General features: G+C 37.8%; 1 long non-coding RNA gene across 1 annotated transcript; it reads right to left on the minus strand.

Annotated features, from left to right (window-relative positions):
• Nucleotides 1-483: 483 nt before the first annotated feature.
• On the minus strand, nucleotides 484-3,842 carry LOC113333477. Its single transcript, XR_003352036.1, has 3 exons — nucleotides 3,114-3,842; nucleotides 1,258-1,333; nucleotides 484-1,109 (listed from the first exon to the last, which is right to left on the minus strand). It is a non-coding gene; the product is annotated as an uncharacterized LOC113333477 (long non-coding RNA).
• Nucleotides 3,843-17,516: the final 13,674 nt, after the last annotated feature.

Here is a 17,516-nt window from a genome sequence, read left to right on the forward strand (position 1 = left end):
GATTGTTAGAGCATATCTCGGTTGAACCCACCAAGCGTTGGTATGTCAAGTTTGGTTGTCATATTTTAGTGAGTCAAAACTCATCTAAGAGTCGCGTGATTATGTATTAGAGACAACTTCGTTAGGTTAGACTAGAAAGTCTAGGAATATTGAGACATACAAGTATTACTCGAAGACCTGAAGAATGTGAAGAAGCAACGAGCTACAACGACGACATCATCCTTCCTCTTGAGGTTAGTAATATTGACTTGAACTGTTTCGTTCCTAACGTATGTTTCAAGTCGTGTTATATTGAAGACATAATTGCGAAGTTGTGTATGGATATACTACTCTAGTAGTGAGACATGATCATAATATTAGAGAATTAGACTACGAAGTATAACACTTATCTTTTGAACTTCGTAGATATGACATCGACATAATCTTATGTATGTTGTTAGGATTATGTGTATGGGTAAAAGTGAAGACTTCATCATAGGAAACAATTTTTACATTTGTTTAAAGAAGTACATTCATGAACATATTTTATGAATCGAAAGGAAATCGCTAGGCTTATTGGTACGGCTATTCATTGCAAATCTTTGGATTACCCATATGTGTGAGACTTATATGGCCAGTTGCCACAATGGAAGATGCCCAGTTGCCAACTCCAATAATATACGCCCAGTTGCCAGTTCTAACAATTTATATGGCCAACTGCCAAGGTTAAAGGATGGCCAGTTTCCAGCCCACTATCTGCCAGTTGCCGATGATAAAGGACGGCCATTTGCCAACGATAAAAATTGGCCAGCTGCCGATGATAAAGGATGGCCAGTTGCCAACCCACTATCGGCCAGTTGCCAATGTCAGTGTTGCAATCATCTCGGAATATATGGTATGAACTGCAAAGCAGCAACCAACCCTTTTCAGACGATATGAACAACCTTGTGGAGTTGTGCTGAACCGCGTAACGGCTGCCTACGTACCCACCCTCTCCATTGCTCGAAGGGATCAAGCACGACCGTAGTTCGTCAATATTTGATTAGATAGTATGAATTGCGTGGCAACAACTATCTCTAACTCATGACACCTCATCAAGTCACCAACAGTATCGCAAGGAACTGAAGAATCTACAAAATGCATGCATGTATTTAAACAGCAAGAAAGTAGCTAAATCTAACTCAAAGCTCAATCAACCCACAAGAGTAATTAAGGTCCTTTTCTATCTTGTTACCAAATTCTAAACATAGTATTGAAAGTAATCATGCTGAGCCATACATCTTATGTCCATGCGCAATTGTGTTTCATTAGCACTGAATCTCAGTAGTCTAAAACGAGATACTATAAGTACGATCTGCACAATATGCATAAAAGTCTATCAAAATTGAGAAGTTCTAGTGAACAAAAACTGCAAGGAGACCCTAGAGGCAAATGGGTACCCAAAGAGAGACGGAACATAAAATGAGAATATAAAGTTGGTGGATATACAATAGCCTGCAAGACAACATGGATCACCAAAATTACAATGAATGAAACCAATGAATCCCCCAAATTTACCATTAACTATATTAATCTTGCCCAAATATCAAAATATTTACTAATTTAGGGAAAATGGTCGAGTATGTTAGGCCACTATCAAAATGGGCATCCTATTACTTTACCTAATTAATCACAGTGAGGTACAAAATAAAAGCAACTCTACAAATACTTAGCATAGCTAAAAGACTTGCTCATAATTAAAAATGAAAATGACTAGGTGCATAAGAGGGGTTCATTTTCGTGCCAAGAAATAAGACATACAACCAAGTTCACATGGTAAGTATACATTTTCAAACTAGACGAAGTTGGTCAATTCCAATAGCTTAAATGTAAAACAAGCATTCAACGACGCTCATTTTACTCCGCTCATTTTACTCTTTCAACGGCTGAAGTACAACCAAAATACAAATGGAAATTTAGATGGCCAACATACTGTAAAAGAAAAGATTAAGAATATTAATTCATACAGCTGAGGGCAATATATCAATAGAACATACTCACCCACAAATGATAGCATGATATACTTATATGCTAAGAAGGACAGATGTTAAAAAAGAAATAAAAAGAAAACAAGTCAGTAACCCAACTAGCCCTCCAAACTTCTGATTTTGGAAGTGGCAACACAAGTTACAGTCTATATTAATTTACCAACGTACAAGTCCTTATCGATAGTATGACAGTACCAATTGTTGATGAGCAAAATCATATTCTATCAAGAACATGGCACCAGTACTTGCGAGTCGCAACAACATTTCCAGTAAACGATTTCACTAAAAAAATTCTCTGGATTAGAAACACCTCCATTGGCCAATTGATCATTTCCTTATTAACTACACAAATTAGCATCCATTTATCCCAACTGAACTTGCAACTATCATCTTGTGTTAAACAAGAATATATTTTTGGTAATTCTCTAGAGTATACTAAGAAATTCAATGATTAATAATTAACTTCTCAATAATAAGTTAGGAAAGGTATGTGATCTACATGACCATACTTAGCTGACAAATGAACAACATGGAGATCTAAGTACCCTTCCCAATTTCTTAATGTTTATAAGATTCTATAATTACGATTATATGCTTTTTGTACCCACAGAGTGGTTACTGAACCATTAAACTATTCCTAACAAGTGCTAAGTCAAGGTATAAGGATTCCAAGTCAACCAGACATGAAAAAGAACTGAGACCTAAATCTCTAATATACAAATCCATCTCAATAATAAAAACTAACTCGGACAATAAACTACCATTAACAGTAAAATACGAATATCATGTGAACAAGAGCTTTGGCGTCCAAAATGAACACTAAAATCCTATTGTTATTCATAAAAGGTAAAGTGATACCAATATCTAAATTCCCATTATACATATATAAAGCTCTCTTTCTCTTCATAAAAATCTCAAGACTTGTATTGGCAGAGCGATTGGAGAAATATCAATTTGTATATATCAAAATTCTCAAAACTATCTTTCATTTTGACATTTCGTAAACCACATAGCTAACACATACCATAATGATGAAAGAATCAAAACTCACCAACATATCATCCCTACCATTACTGAAAAGAGGGAGGAAGTGATATAAACGTTTACCCGTTTTCTTTTCTTACGAGCATTTTAGCGAATAAGTTGCAGGAGCCTTGCTGTTGCTAGAGGGATAACCCTTTATTGTTGTCTCTAAGCCCTCTTATAATTTCTAGCTTCCTGCAAAGTCATATTAGGAACGTACACAAGTTTCCTATTCAATCATGAACCTTAAAGAATCAAAATTCATAGACATTTATCACATAATCTGAACAGCAACAGACCACTTCTCTTAACTAGATTCCAAGCTGATTTTTCAATTTAAATCCAAATTATCCAAATTCATACCAAATTCTAACCCAAATTCTGTGATACTGAAGTAAAACGACTAAGGACCCATGCTTTACAATCTGGTTACTCAAACATTATAAATAGATTTGAGGAAAAAGCCCCAAATTATATATGAACCCTAATTTTGTTGCATACACAACAACTTCAATTAAAAGAAAATTTTACAAGCATATCCCACAAAAACTCGCCAATCTATAAGAATCCCTCTTTAAATTGAGTAAAGATAATGATGAGTACAAAATAGTTCATAACCTAAAAATTGGGAGAAGAACCTTACTCCGCTTATGGAATCAACCAACATCCACAACATCAGCATCAGCAAGTGCACTTGTTCCTTTCTCCATAGAATTCGTTCACCGATTTCCATTTTTTTCTTTCAATTTTTCTCCTATATCCAGAGAAGAGAAAGATGAGACCTTAAAAGTTCCCTGGAGAAAAGAACGAGGTCTCTCCTCTTTTTTTGTTGTGTTCCACTTCACTAAAACACCCCCTTTTACATGTTGGACATGTGTCTAGCATTCACAAAAAAGTTATTAAAGCACCTAGAGTTTCAGTTTAAGGCAGACTTTTCTATTTAAGCATTAACATTTATTTTTGAGGCAACCTAAAAGTGTCAAAGGCACTTGAGTATTAGAGTTTTAGGCATTCTAGGTCCAGAATTTGACTAATGAGTGTCATTAAACCCGAAAAAAAAGGATATTGACTACCACACAGATTGGTTTAAAGTCTCCAATTGAGTTGAAGCAACTCTTATGCTATAAAGGAAGGGAATTATTTGCGCACAGTCCCGCTGGGATTCAAGGGGCGTAAGGAGCACGACTGTAACCGAATTATTGTGACGGTTTAATTCTGTCTCAACTATATTCCATTTCGAAGTTCTGATGGTAGGCTAGTGTCTGTAGCGGTTTAATACAGTTTGGTGTTCAAGTCTGGACTAGGTCCCGAGGTTTTTCTGCATTTGCGGTTTCCTTGTTAACAAAATTTCTGGTATTTGTGTTATTTCTTTTTTCGCATTATATTGTTTATCTTTATAATTAAAACATCACAGGTTGTAAGTAAATCAATCAAAGTAGATATATCCACCCTCGTTTATTGGATACGACTTGATTGATTCTTTGATATTGATTTTTGAGATCGTCCAAGTATTCTCACACATAATCAGGTTCATGGATTTGGTTCTGTAAAATTTCTGATTGTGAGAGAAAGAGATATAAGCTCTTTCGTATAATTCCTTGATTGAGATTCATTAAGTTGAACTCTCGAAATTGTATTTGACTTTAGTCCATACATGTTGCCTAAGAAAAAATTGGTGGTGTATTTTGGTACCCCCACGTTTTCAAGTGGGATATACTAGATATTTTGGATAATCTATTGTTAGAGCATTACTTGGTTGAACCCATAAGTTTTGCTATATCAAGCTTGTTGTCAATGTTAGGCGATCTAAACTATATATTGATTTATAGTCTACTAAGTCAAGTTTCGGATATATTAGAATTGTAGTTGAGTATCATAGATCACTCTTGAAGACTGAAGATCGACGAAGAAATTTGGAGAACTTCTGTATCAAGTATCTGAAGACTAAACCATTCTAATTTACTCACTATACCATCATTCTATCTATTGAGACTATGTCGTATGACTTATAGTATAATTACAAAGAAGAAGTTTCGAGTGAAACTTGTCTTGTGAAAAATCTCGAAATATGATTTAGCGATTGAATGTTCAAAGGTCCTTAACAATATTATTAACTATGAATTAATTTGTGAATCAACTGAAAATTTACCATGCAAATGATTATATGACTTAGGAATGTTTCAAACATCATAATGGAGAAATATGAACTTACAAATATTTCTAGTCAGGGTAGGTTGGAGAACCAGTTCGCAAACCATAAATATCTGAGATACAGAAATACATGAAGGTTGGCGAACCAGTTCGCAAACCGCAAGTTCAATTGGAAACACTTCACGAACCCGGTTGGTGAATCATGGTGAACTGAGTTTTATTAGTTGGATAAATAGGATGGCAGTTGGTGAACCCGGTTCATGAACCGTAGTCAACTGAGTTCGGTAGTCTAGTAGGGTTGGCGAACCCGGTTCACGAACCATAGCACGTTGACTCGTGAACAAGCCCTACGGTTGGAAAAGCGTTGTACCAACTTTTATGACAATGTTTAACAGATGCTTAAAGACTTATTGATTTAATATGTCTAGCGTTGCTATAACTCTCTTAAACACTTATGTGTGTGTATCATGACTAATTTCTTAGGTTTTTAACATCAAATAACTTTCAATTGTTTGGCTAAATTTCCAAACCGAATAGTCATTATACACGGTTCTGTAACCAAACCTATGTGTATAGTCTTATATTGTATTTTGAAGACCTAAAGTGTTTGCTTGATTCTCAAGTTATCTTAGCTTGCATTCTAAGCCAACCCAAGTCTTTTAACTCTATAAATAAAACATTTATGTCAACTAGGAAAATCAATCCTTGACACTTTGTGTCCTAGTTGATCTAGAATCGCCCTCTATTGACTTAGGTTTCCTCTGTGAAACGTTATTAGGTTCATTACTAAAAGACTTCTCTTTGGGGATTCGTGAAGCCAGGTCCGACTATCTTTACCCCGATAGTTCGTGAATCCTGATCTTGCTTTTTCATTATCGAGCTTTTCGTAATATCTTTTAGGAAAGATAGATAGTCATCACAAAGTTCTCTTTCGTCTCAGACTTTGTGATTCCTCAAGATAGATATCTAAAGACTGATCTTAGTTAATCTTTTGAAGAATTTTATTGAGAGGTGGTTAAGAATCTAGGCTGATCTTCGGGAGTCATAAGTTCCGTATTTGTGAGGTTTGCTAGATTTGTCAATTAGAAAAATATTTCGACACCTTGATCTTTGATCTAAACGGAAATCAAATATGCTTATCTGTTAGGGGAAGATTGGTATCAAAAGTCTTCACTTCGGATGAAGCAACTCTTAGGATGCAAAAGACGTCATCTAAGGGAATCAAGTGCATAGAACCTCGCGAGGTTCAATAGACGTAAGGATAGCGGCTTTAACTGTATCGCTTAAAGGGTGGGTTCGGTCTCAAATACATTCCATTCCGAAGTATGATAGTAGGCTAGTGTTTGTAGCGGATTAATACAATGTGTTGTTCAATCTGGACGAGGTCTCAGGGTTTTTCTGCTATTGCGGTTTCCTCGTTAACAAAATTTACGGTGTCTTGTGTTTTTCCTTTTCCGCATTATTTTGTTTATCTTTATAATTTGATTTACACTGGTAAGTACGTATTCAATTTAAGTAGGTACGTCCACTTAATTATAATCGATTAAGAGACTAATTTCTTGTAGAATTCGTATTTCGAAAGACAGGTAACAAGTTTAATCACTTGGCAGAATTCCGATTGAATCATTTGGATACGACTAGATTGACCTTGGATATTGATTTTTGAGATTGTCCAAGTACTCTGCTTAACAATCAGGTTCAAGGACCTTGTGTCTATATACATACTGATAAGTAGAGGTTGAGATATTAACTCGATATACATATCGTCATGGATCATTCAGTTGGTCTACTTGTTGTATTAAATTTTGTCTATACAGGTCGCCGAACAAAAAAGTTAGGTGCATTTGGTGTCCCCTGTGTTTTCATCTATAACTAAATGAGGATAACCAAGAATATTGTGGTCATCCAAAACTATTAAAATAGTGTAAATCTTAAGATACATTGATTGATATTCTTTCCAAAAAAAAAAATATAATTTTAGGTTTGGCGATTCTCTGTATAAAGAACCTGAGCAAATGCCTAATCCCATTGTTTGCCCATGTTCTTTTTTTTAATACCGTCGTATGTCGTTGTTTTCTTCTTTTCTGGTGTCTGATTTTTTTTTATATAAATTATTAAAAATCATGTCTTTTTTTTTGTTTGCATGTACCATTGAAAATGTAATCAGTTGACCTAGTGGCTGCGGCAATTGATAACAGGATTGTGAACTGCGAATTACATAATTTATTTTGTTGTTGCGTTTCCACTATAAACGAATGAGACGATGGGATACATGGAGCCGGATATAATTAGATATATTTATGTGTAATACAAATGTAAAACTTTCTATGGGATTCCTAAAAGAGTATCCGCATACAAATAGATCCGTTAGCAAGAAAAAATATGTTGAATTTTGGTAAAACTCTTCCATCTCTTCTCTTGGTGTCTGTTTCAATTGTATGACTGGTGATTTTGCAGCTACTTACGTATCTGTTACAGTTTATTTCATCCCTATGCCTGAGTATTTGGTTCTATATCTCTCCGTTTAGACATTTTTGGCCAGCGTGCGATAACTTTAAGGCCATGCAACGCATACAAACATGACCCTTAATTGAGTTATAATCCTAACATGCATAAGGGGTCAACTACACTGTTTGACCTTTTAATGTGTTAGAACGTGATACTTGCTTCATTTTGTTTATGTGTGTGCTCTGTCAGTTGTAAAGAATAGTGAGAGATTTGTTATTGTTGTTGTTGTTGAAGTACGTGTAGTTTCTTTTTCTAGATAAATGGTGAAGTGTAACAAAAGAAATATTAAAGGAATTGAAATTGGAGTTTTAGTTGATTTTATTGCTTTGGTTTTTGGTTTTTCATTGAATGAAATGAAAGTAATATGGTATTACTTCTACGAACGAAATAGAATATTTGAAAGACTTCGCTTTTTCGGTATCTCAAGTCTCCCTCCCTATATGATAAAAAATATTAAACTCCAAACATCTTAAGGTGTGAACCTGTTTTGATGGCATCAAAATCTCAGTTAACAAAATTATAGCATGTTTGGCGTCTCTTTTTGATCATTGTGGTGATATTTTTCTGTTTATATGATTGGGTGAATTTAGATAGATGAAAATTAAAACCAAAAAAAGAATTTCATATATATTTTTCGCATTAAATATTTCATAGTCAGGTTGTTGTTAGCCCTTACATTATAAGTTACAAGTTACCATAACTAATTAAGAAGATTCCCCATGGTATGGGTTAAACAACATTTTGGTGCTTTATTGATTAAGTTTATGTTTTGTTGTTATTTTTCATCTTTGACTATCTCTGTTATTTATTAGTTTTGTAATTGCAATATGGATTATTAGTTCCGCAACATGGGGTAATTTGTTTTATTGACTCAAAGTTCCTTGATGCATTGTGGGTGTTCTTCCTTGAGCAATGTGGGTCTTCTTTCTAGAAATATGTATGAAAATGGCTCCTTAAATTTGAGAATGATGTCCTCTCCAAGACCAAGTCCTATATTCCTTGGTGTAATTCCATAAATTCTTATAAATCGTGCATGAAGGTAGTCGAACTTCCAAGAGTTGAAGGCAATATCACTAAGAGGGTATCGACTTTACCTGGTTAAGATTATTAGGGGGGAGATAAACTTACTACACCAATGATAAAAATTATACCAAATAGGCACTTTCAAGAAAATCAATTTATTTTTTTATTTTTGTATGTAGTTGGATTAAGTTAGTATTTTTTATATTTGGTTAATTCAATCTTTCTTTATAGATTTAATTTAAGAACTTAGTTAATTCTATTCCATAATCATTTCATATCCTTATTTATTTATCTGGATAACTTTAACTTAAGATGCTTAGTTAATTTTATTCATAATCATATCATCACGGCTTTGTGAACCACGCGTATTAGAGTAAGATTTACGGTTTGTGTGTATGTCCTGCACAATGATCCTATTACCTCACAGTTTGTACATTTATGTCTTAGATTAGAAATATACCAACTTCTAAAAATATGTAGTTCGTTGATATCTCTATTGTAGCCTAAATCCTGCTTACAGTTGGTCAGTCTCCCTCTTACCCTCTTATCCATGATAGGTTGTTACTCATTTTGACATTTTATCAAATTTTGAGCGTAATCACCAGAATTTCTCAAATAAACTGACAAACCCGATCTCTGCAAAATTCTTATTCTCACATCAAAGTTATAAAATAAGCCCCATAGCAAGCGTACATGACTTATATATCCACCAACGCCAAGGGCTATTTGTATGTCTGCCGCACCCAGACGCAAGCTATACTATCGCCCAAACATCGCATGATATTTAAATCGACGCTCATCCTCAGACGTTAATTGTATTTACACTTGATTATTTTATGGTTTTCTCCTGTTGCACTTCTCGCCTGAAAAAATTCAGTTTTTTTCGTTTATAGTCTAGTATTTAGTCTTTGGTCTGCTCGATAACTGTAGACTGCAAGTGCACAGCGTCTTATTGTAGACAAGGAAAATACAGGTCGATCCTCAGGGACAAGGTGGTGTAAGTTGAAGCTATGGTCTTACTATTGTTGATGGTGGTTTTTAGCTTAGAGTTAAAATCGTAAAACCTTACATCTGACATGACGTCACTACAACCACTAGCGCATTTATTGAGTCATTCAACATACCTACGTAAGAATTACCAGGGTACCTTTTTTTTTATATACATGTGTCATGTTCCACACCAGAACCCTTAGTATTGACCGACATCATCTTCATACATACCAAACCCTAATTCTCATGCTACCGCGCCAAGGCATGCCAACCATTCCAGCCGCACCACTGTGCCAATGGCAAACCATGCCAGCCACATCTCCGCGCCAAGGCATGCCAACCATGCCAGCCGCACCACTGTGTCAATGGAAAATCATGCCAGCCACATCTCCGCGCCAAGACATGCCAACCATGCCAGCCGCACCACTGTGCCAATGGCAAACCATTCCAGCCACATCTCCGCGCCAAGGCATGCCAACCATGCAATCCGCACCACTGTGCCGATGGCAAACCATGCCAGCCACATCTCCGCGCCAAGGCATGCCAACCATGCCAGCCACGTCTACCGCGCCAAGGCATGCCAACCATGCTATCCACACCATGTGCCAATGGCATGCCAAACCCTTGGCCCCACCATGCCAAGCCAATTGTGCCTTGCCTTGGCCCCAACCATGCTAGCCGCACCATGCGCCAATGGCATGCCAAACCCTTGGCCCCACCATGCAAAGCCAACCGCACCTTGCCTTGGCCCCAACCATGCTAGCCGCACCATGCGCCAATGGCATGCCAAACCCTTGGCCCCACCATGCCAAGCCAACCACACCTTTCCTTGGTCCCAACGATGCTAGCCGCACCATGCGCCAATGGCATGCCAAACCCTTGGCCCCATCCATGCTAGCCGCACCATGCGCCAATGGCATGCCAAACCCTTGGCCCCACCATGCCAAGCCAACCGTGCCTTTCCTTGGTCCCAACCATGCTAGCCGCACAATGCGCCAATGGCATGCCAAACCCTTGGCCCCACCATGCCAAGACAACCGCGCCTTTCCTTGGTTCCAACCATGCTAGACGCACCATGCTAGACGCACCATGCGCCAATGGCATGCCAAACCCTTGGCCCCACCATGCCAAGCCAAACGCACCTTTCCTTGGCCCCACCATGCCAAGCCGTCTGTACCAAACCCTTAGCCCCACTGTGCCAAGCCATCTGCTCCATTGGCCTTGGCGCCACCATGCCGGCCTTCCCTATGCGGCTACCAAAACGAAGGTGTGCGACAATCAACGGCCACCTTTCCATCCTAGATGCAAATCCTATCCGTCCAAGGTCGCCAAACAACGCATGGTAACCTTCGGCCCAAAACCCTAGTTTTGGCCACGCCAAACCACGCCAAGGCATGCCATGCCACATGTGCCAATTGCATGCCAACCACCTTGCCGCGCCATACCATGCCGGCCTTCCCCATGCGACTACCAAAACGAAGGCGTGTGATGATCAACGACCACCCTTCTATCCTGGATGCAAATCCTAGCCGTCCAAGGTCGCCAAACAACGCATGGTAATCTTTGGCCCAAAACCTTAGTTTTGTCCACGCCAAACCGCGCCAAGGCATGCCATGCCACATGTGCCAATGGCATTCCAACCACCTTGTCGCGCCACACCATGCCGGCCTTCCCCATGCGACTACCAAAACGAAGGCGTGCGACGATCAACGGCCACCCTTCCATCCCAGATGCAAATCCTAGCCGTACAAGGTCACCAAACAACGCATGGTGACCTTTGGCCCAAAACCCTAGTTTTGGCCACGCCAAACCGCGCCAAGGCATGCTATGCCACATGTGCCAATGGCATGCCAACCACCTTGTCGCTCCATACCATACCGGCCTTCCCTATGCGGCTACCAAAACGAAGGCCTGCAACAATCAACGACCACTTTTTCATCTAAGATGCAGATCTTAGCCGTCCAAGGTTACCATCTAACGCATGGAAACCTTTGGCCCTAGTTTGGTCGCGCCTAAACAAAGCCAAAACCCCAACTTTTGGCCGCGCCTAAACTGGGACATATTAAAGCCATACTGATCATACTTTCATGCCACTGGCTACCAAATGAAAGGTTGCAATAATCAACGGCTACCTTCCTCTTAAGATGCAAAATCCCGACCGTTGAAGGTCACCACCGAGCCGGCAAGTCTCCCAAGCTCAACTTTCCAGACAATAACAACATGCTACATGTTTTCCACGAAAACACTCGAGACATCAACACATGTCACAAAATAGGGAATGTTCATTGGGTATTGGTTTGGCGGTTTACAGCGTGCGGCGTACACTATGCTCGTTATTAGAAATTATCATAAGGATGAGGCGGTTAGTAAATACAGTGAGTAATGGTGAAACGATTTCTTTTTATGGAACATCAATTCCAAGCGTTACCGGTTACCAACATAAATAGGCATTACCTATTTCCGCCGAACAACAAGTTCTGTCCAGGAGCATACAACAATCAGAAAAACGTTTGCTAGATTTCCCATCTGTTAGCTTCCCACTTTCTGATACAAGTCACAAAACAACTACTCTTCAAGAATCAACTATTCTGGTCTCAACACTCTCTTCGCTTCCCTCCCCAAAACCAACCCTTCTCCTCCACTTTGTAACCGAAGCAAGTTTGGAACGGCCATTTCTTGGTTTAGGCCGGACTTGTACAGATTGATCTCTCGAATCTAAAGTACTCCCTTGCAGTACATTGCTTAGGGTTTAGATTTGTTTCTCACCCACATCACACGAAATTACCGAAACCGGCAGAAACTGTTTTCACCCTCAAACAACTATACTGATTCGAACACGAGTAACACGAACAGGGGGTTTTGTTTGCCGAAACGTCTATATGTTGGTTATGTAACACAAAATAGAAAAGCAGATTGTAAAAAAAAGGTGTGAAAGAGCACTAGGGCAGTAGAATCCACCTCCTAATCCTATGCTAAGGCAATACTTACTCAAGTTATGTTCTTGTTCCTTTTACGCAAGAATACAATGTATGGTTTATCAACTATTCTCACTAACTCACCCCTAGTATAAGATGTCTTCTTACAATACAACCTATTACAGGATCATCCGATCAAAAAGCTAACTAATCCTTCTTATATCAATTAAGCACAGATCTTCTTCCAGAGAGGTCTCTAATGGATGATTTATTAACCAATCTTCCTAACTCACCCCTAGTATAAGTTGTCTTCTTACAATACAACATATCACAGGTTCATTTGGTCTATTAGCTAATTATCAATCCTAAATAAATTTAAGCACATCAAGAACAACAACATGAAAACTGACTATCTTAGCATACAATCAAGGGCTTCATTTAAACCCTAGTTATTGAATTAGAACATGATGAAAATACTGAAAACAAATATAAACTACAGCTTGGTTCACCGGATAATCCGGGCATGAGTTTTACATCACATTCTTATCTCTATTTATACATGAATTTCTTAATTCGACTTCAATTTGGGAATTAATGGAGACCAAACTCACCAAAACGTGTCTCCCGTCTTCAATTCATATTTGCAACTTCATTAATTTGATGTTCCCCTAATTATACAGCTAACCCTAAATCTACCTCTCTAAATCTTATCTTCTAGGGTTACTGTTCTTGATAAGAATAGAGATAAGAGAGAGAGAGATGGAAAATTAGGAGTTAATGGTGGTGTTAATGATGGTGAAATTGTGCTCAGTGTACGGAGGGGATGAAGATGGTACTGGTGGTTTTTTATAAGAGAGGAAGAATTTTGAGGTGGAGTTGAATTCTGTTCGATTAGAGAAGAGAATGGGGAGGCTAGGGTGTTGATCAGTTGCATCAAATCTTGATGTAACGAGAGGAGGTGTCGTTGGATGGTAAGAAGATGTGACAAATCTGACGGCTTGGACATGAAAACGGGTTTGGGTGTTGGATTTGGGTTTTGGATTCTCTACGAAGCCCATTGCTAGGTTTAGTTTGCAAGCGGATTGCGGATGAGTTGCAAGCGGATTGCCAATAGTGCGCAAGAGGATTGCGGCTGCTCTTTGCGTGTTGTTTCCTTTACGTTCTTCATTGCCTTTTAGCGGGAGCTTTGTTTCTCTCTTCCGTTGTCTCTGGCCACCATTTATCTGCTCTTTTGGCTTCTCAATTCATCAATGCTTTATTTAGTAACTAAAAGCACAAAATTAATTAGTACAAGAATTTATTCTTGAAAACAATGAAAGTACAAAATTTGGGATAAAATAGAGAATTAAAGCACAAAAGACGAGTTAATTGCCAATAAAAAGGTGTAGAAATATGCAATATTTGGCACTCATCAAATACCCCCAAACTTGAATTTTACTTGTCCTCAAGTGAAACAGAAATTAAGAAATCCTAACTATACCACTGTCTCTGGTCTCTCGAATGCATTTAGCGTATGCACTAAGCCTTTAAACCCCTAGGTGTCCCTAGTGGACGAGATGTAGTCGCGTGAGGGCCTACCAGATGTGTACCCACAAAACCTTCTCCAACTTCAAAGCGTAATATAGTCCCAAGCATCCAAGGAGATATGAGGACATAGAGTTTCCTCATGCTAGTAACACGAAGTTAGAAATACCAAAGAACGCATTCTCATTCTTAAGAGTTGAGCGAGAAGTAACCATACCATATGAAAGAATTCGGGTTCGAGAGTGATCACAAGCCTCGAATTCTGCCTCAACAATAAGGTTTTATGATAATTTCTCAAAAAGACCGCTTTTCTAATCTCTCATGTGTGCAGATAGGAATAAAGAGTGAAATTCTGCACACGTTGAATGGTGGGAAGGAGAACCTTCCGAGATAGTTTCTGGAGACTCCACAAAATTGTGGACAAAAAGAATCTTTTTCTGATGATCTCTAAGAAAGGAAATCAATCATTAGTAAGGATGGGAGTACTCACTTACCTTCACATTTGATCGGCAATCAACATCACTCTCACAGCACCCATAGAATCGTCTTTGTCTTCGGTCTTCAACTGTTGATGATGAACTTCTGAACTTCGTAGAACCTTGACAATTTCTGATTTTTCTCTTCAATTTCCTTGTTGTTTGGAATTTCTTCTAAAATTCTTCTTTATCATGGTGCTTATTAAACAAAACTACAAACAAACTGTAATAATAATTTATTTATTTTTCTTTTAATTTTTTTTAATTTTTTTTTATAACAAACTGAAAATAACAAAATAACAATGAAACTACTAAAGCCAAGGATGAAGGACTTTATCACTTAATTCTTCACAACTTGTATTTCCTTGATTTCATAAACTTCACTAATTCTCATCTTGTTCAGTTTCTCTTTGCTCTTTTAAAATACTTCTTCAAATGTGTATAGAATTCTGCTTTTTGTACTGTATTTTCACTTTGAAAATGAATTTCTTTTCCTTGAATTGTTGCATGTAAACATTGGAATTTCTTCAACTTTCTTCATGTATTCTGATGTCGCGCTGCTTGTTGATGATGATGTGTTTCCATGGATCTGTTGATGTTGTCGAGAGAGAGAATGGTGCTAACTGCAAATCAAACTACAAAAAGGGATTTTCATCTTTAGACGTCATCCTCATGATTGACAAAATTATCACTCCAGAGATCAAAAATAGTGCTGAAAGTGGTGCGAAGTTGGGTAGCTCACCATTCCTACCCGGAACTTACGTACGGTGACACATACTCTAAAAGGACTTTTTAGATAGTCACAAAAATTGAAGGTCGGTGCCTCGCTTGATGTAAAAATAGGTAGTCTCCACAAGGATGATCACAACTCTAATACCAAATAACTTTGTTGCACCTAATTTTCCCACAGGCATGGTTAAATCCAACTTTAACGCTCAGACAAACAAGAAACCCGATTGGGTTCTCCAGTATTTCCAAATTCAGTTATTTCGGTCAGACTCTCTATGTAAACATAGCTAGAAGCATTCTAGTGACTCTAAGATCTCTAAAAGTTTGAGGTTTTATGCAATTTTTTACAAAGATTTTTGAAATTTTTGATTTTTTTTTAATGCAAAAGACTAAAAACTCTATATGCCAAATACTCCCCCAAACCTAAATCTAACATTGTCCTCAATGTTTCAAAATAAGAGCAGAATTATAACAACATACCATGAGAACATTGTAGAGTAGAGAAAAGGTAAGAGATTACCCGATATCGGTAAAAGCAAAATAAGAGCTTCATTATTCAAGGCTAGAATCCAACATTTTTCAGCTGAGATCATGTTGGATTAGCGCAGTATATACAAGATAAAAAAAGACTCAACTGACTCAAGATAGACAACATTACCTACTGGATTATATACAGGGAGAATTCACCATAAACCAATAGCTTAACGAGTTGAGGATCAACGCAAAAGACGGAATGCAGAAATTTTAAAAGCCACACACAATTATAATAAGACAAGAATGCAAGTGAGACTGCAAAACGAAATGATCTACCCCCAAACCTGGATTTTTCAACGGATATACTTTTGGACACAAAATCTACCAGTTTCAGGGGTGCATCATGCACAAGGTCTAACTCAAAGTGGACATGTTCAGGGATGGATGGAGAGACATGAGTAAACTCCAACTGTGGCTCATCAAAGATATTATATTTAGCTGCAAAATGGTCCAAGAGAATTTGAGAAGCACAAAGTTCCAGTCCTAGATTAGGTATTCTCAGAAAAGTCGATTTAACTATTTTGTTACAAACCAAATCTAGGTTGGATGCAAGATTACTAGTTTGTGACATGGGCAGGGAAGTAGGTACGTATAAATTTTTTTCATGTGTAAGGTCACTAGTACCATCACACACTTTCCCTAAGCCAAAAACAGGTATATCATATTCATTTTCATAGAACAAATCATCAAGCCCCAGTTGATAATCATCATCCAAAACCTTTGTGACCTTTGTGTCATGCATAAGAGAATCAGAGGGAGCAACATAATGTGTTCTAGGTAGGGAATCAGATGCATTTAAGTTACATTCATTTTTAGGCTCAAAAATATCACTGTGCAGTCTATTTTTTCCCCAGTCAGAAACAAGTAGTGCTCTATCATGCTCACAATTATTGAACAAATCAGCAAACCCCAATTCAGTATCATCAGCATCATTCAAAACTTTAGTTTCATGCATAGGCAATTCAAAAGAGACATCATATTGTGACCTAGGCAGATAATCAGACACATCGATTATAGTTTCATGCATACGATCATTTGTGTCAACAAATAATTCAACCTTTCCTAAGTCACCCCCATCTTCACAGAATAATTGCACAGGCTCCAGATCAGTATCAACATCACATGTATATGGAAAACTAGAAGAAATATCATTCATGAAAGTCGAGGCAGAGAAGCCTACTGTTTCTAAACCCAAAGGTTCCACAATATTTTCAGCATAAACATGTTCTTCTAACATAACATTATAATCATCATCATCATCATAACAGAAATGTGATGCCCTATTTATGATCATAGTGTCTCTAGTCCAATCATTTACCTCTAGATTAGGTTCGTGTTCAATATCAGTTGCATAAGAAGGACTAAACATACTATTTTCAACATTTAGCTCATTAGGAATAACAAACATCTCATCATGAAACTCCTCCCTTCCCTCCTTTTGTACACGAAGCAAAATCATAATAAATATGCATTAATTTGTCCCATGGAAGGAGAGTCTTCAACAGTAGGTATAGCATATGGGTATTCATTACATGGTTGAGCATGAGGGTCGCTACAGAAAGAAGATTCAGAGGCATTTCTATATGGTTTATCATGCAATAAATTCAATTCAAACCTAGTATTATTTTGTTCGATGA

This window comes from Papaver somniferum, unplaced genomic scaffold, assembly GCF_003573695.1.
Source record: "Papaver somniferum cultivar HN1 unplaced genomic scaffold, ASM357369v1 unplaced-scaffold_133, whole genome shotgun sequence".
Lineage (NCBI taxonomy): Eukaryota > Viridiplantae > Streptophyta > Magnoliopsida > Ranunculales > Papaveraceae > Papaver > Papaver somniferum.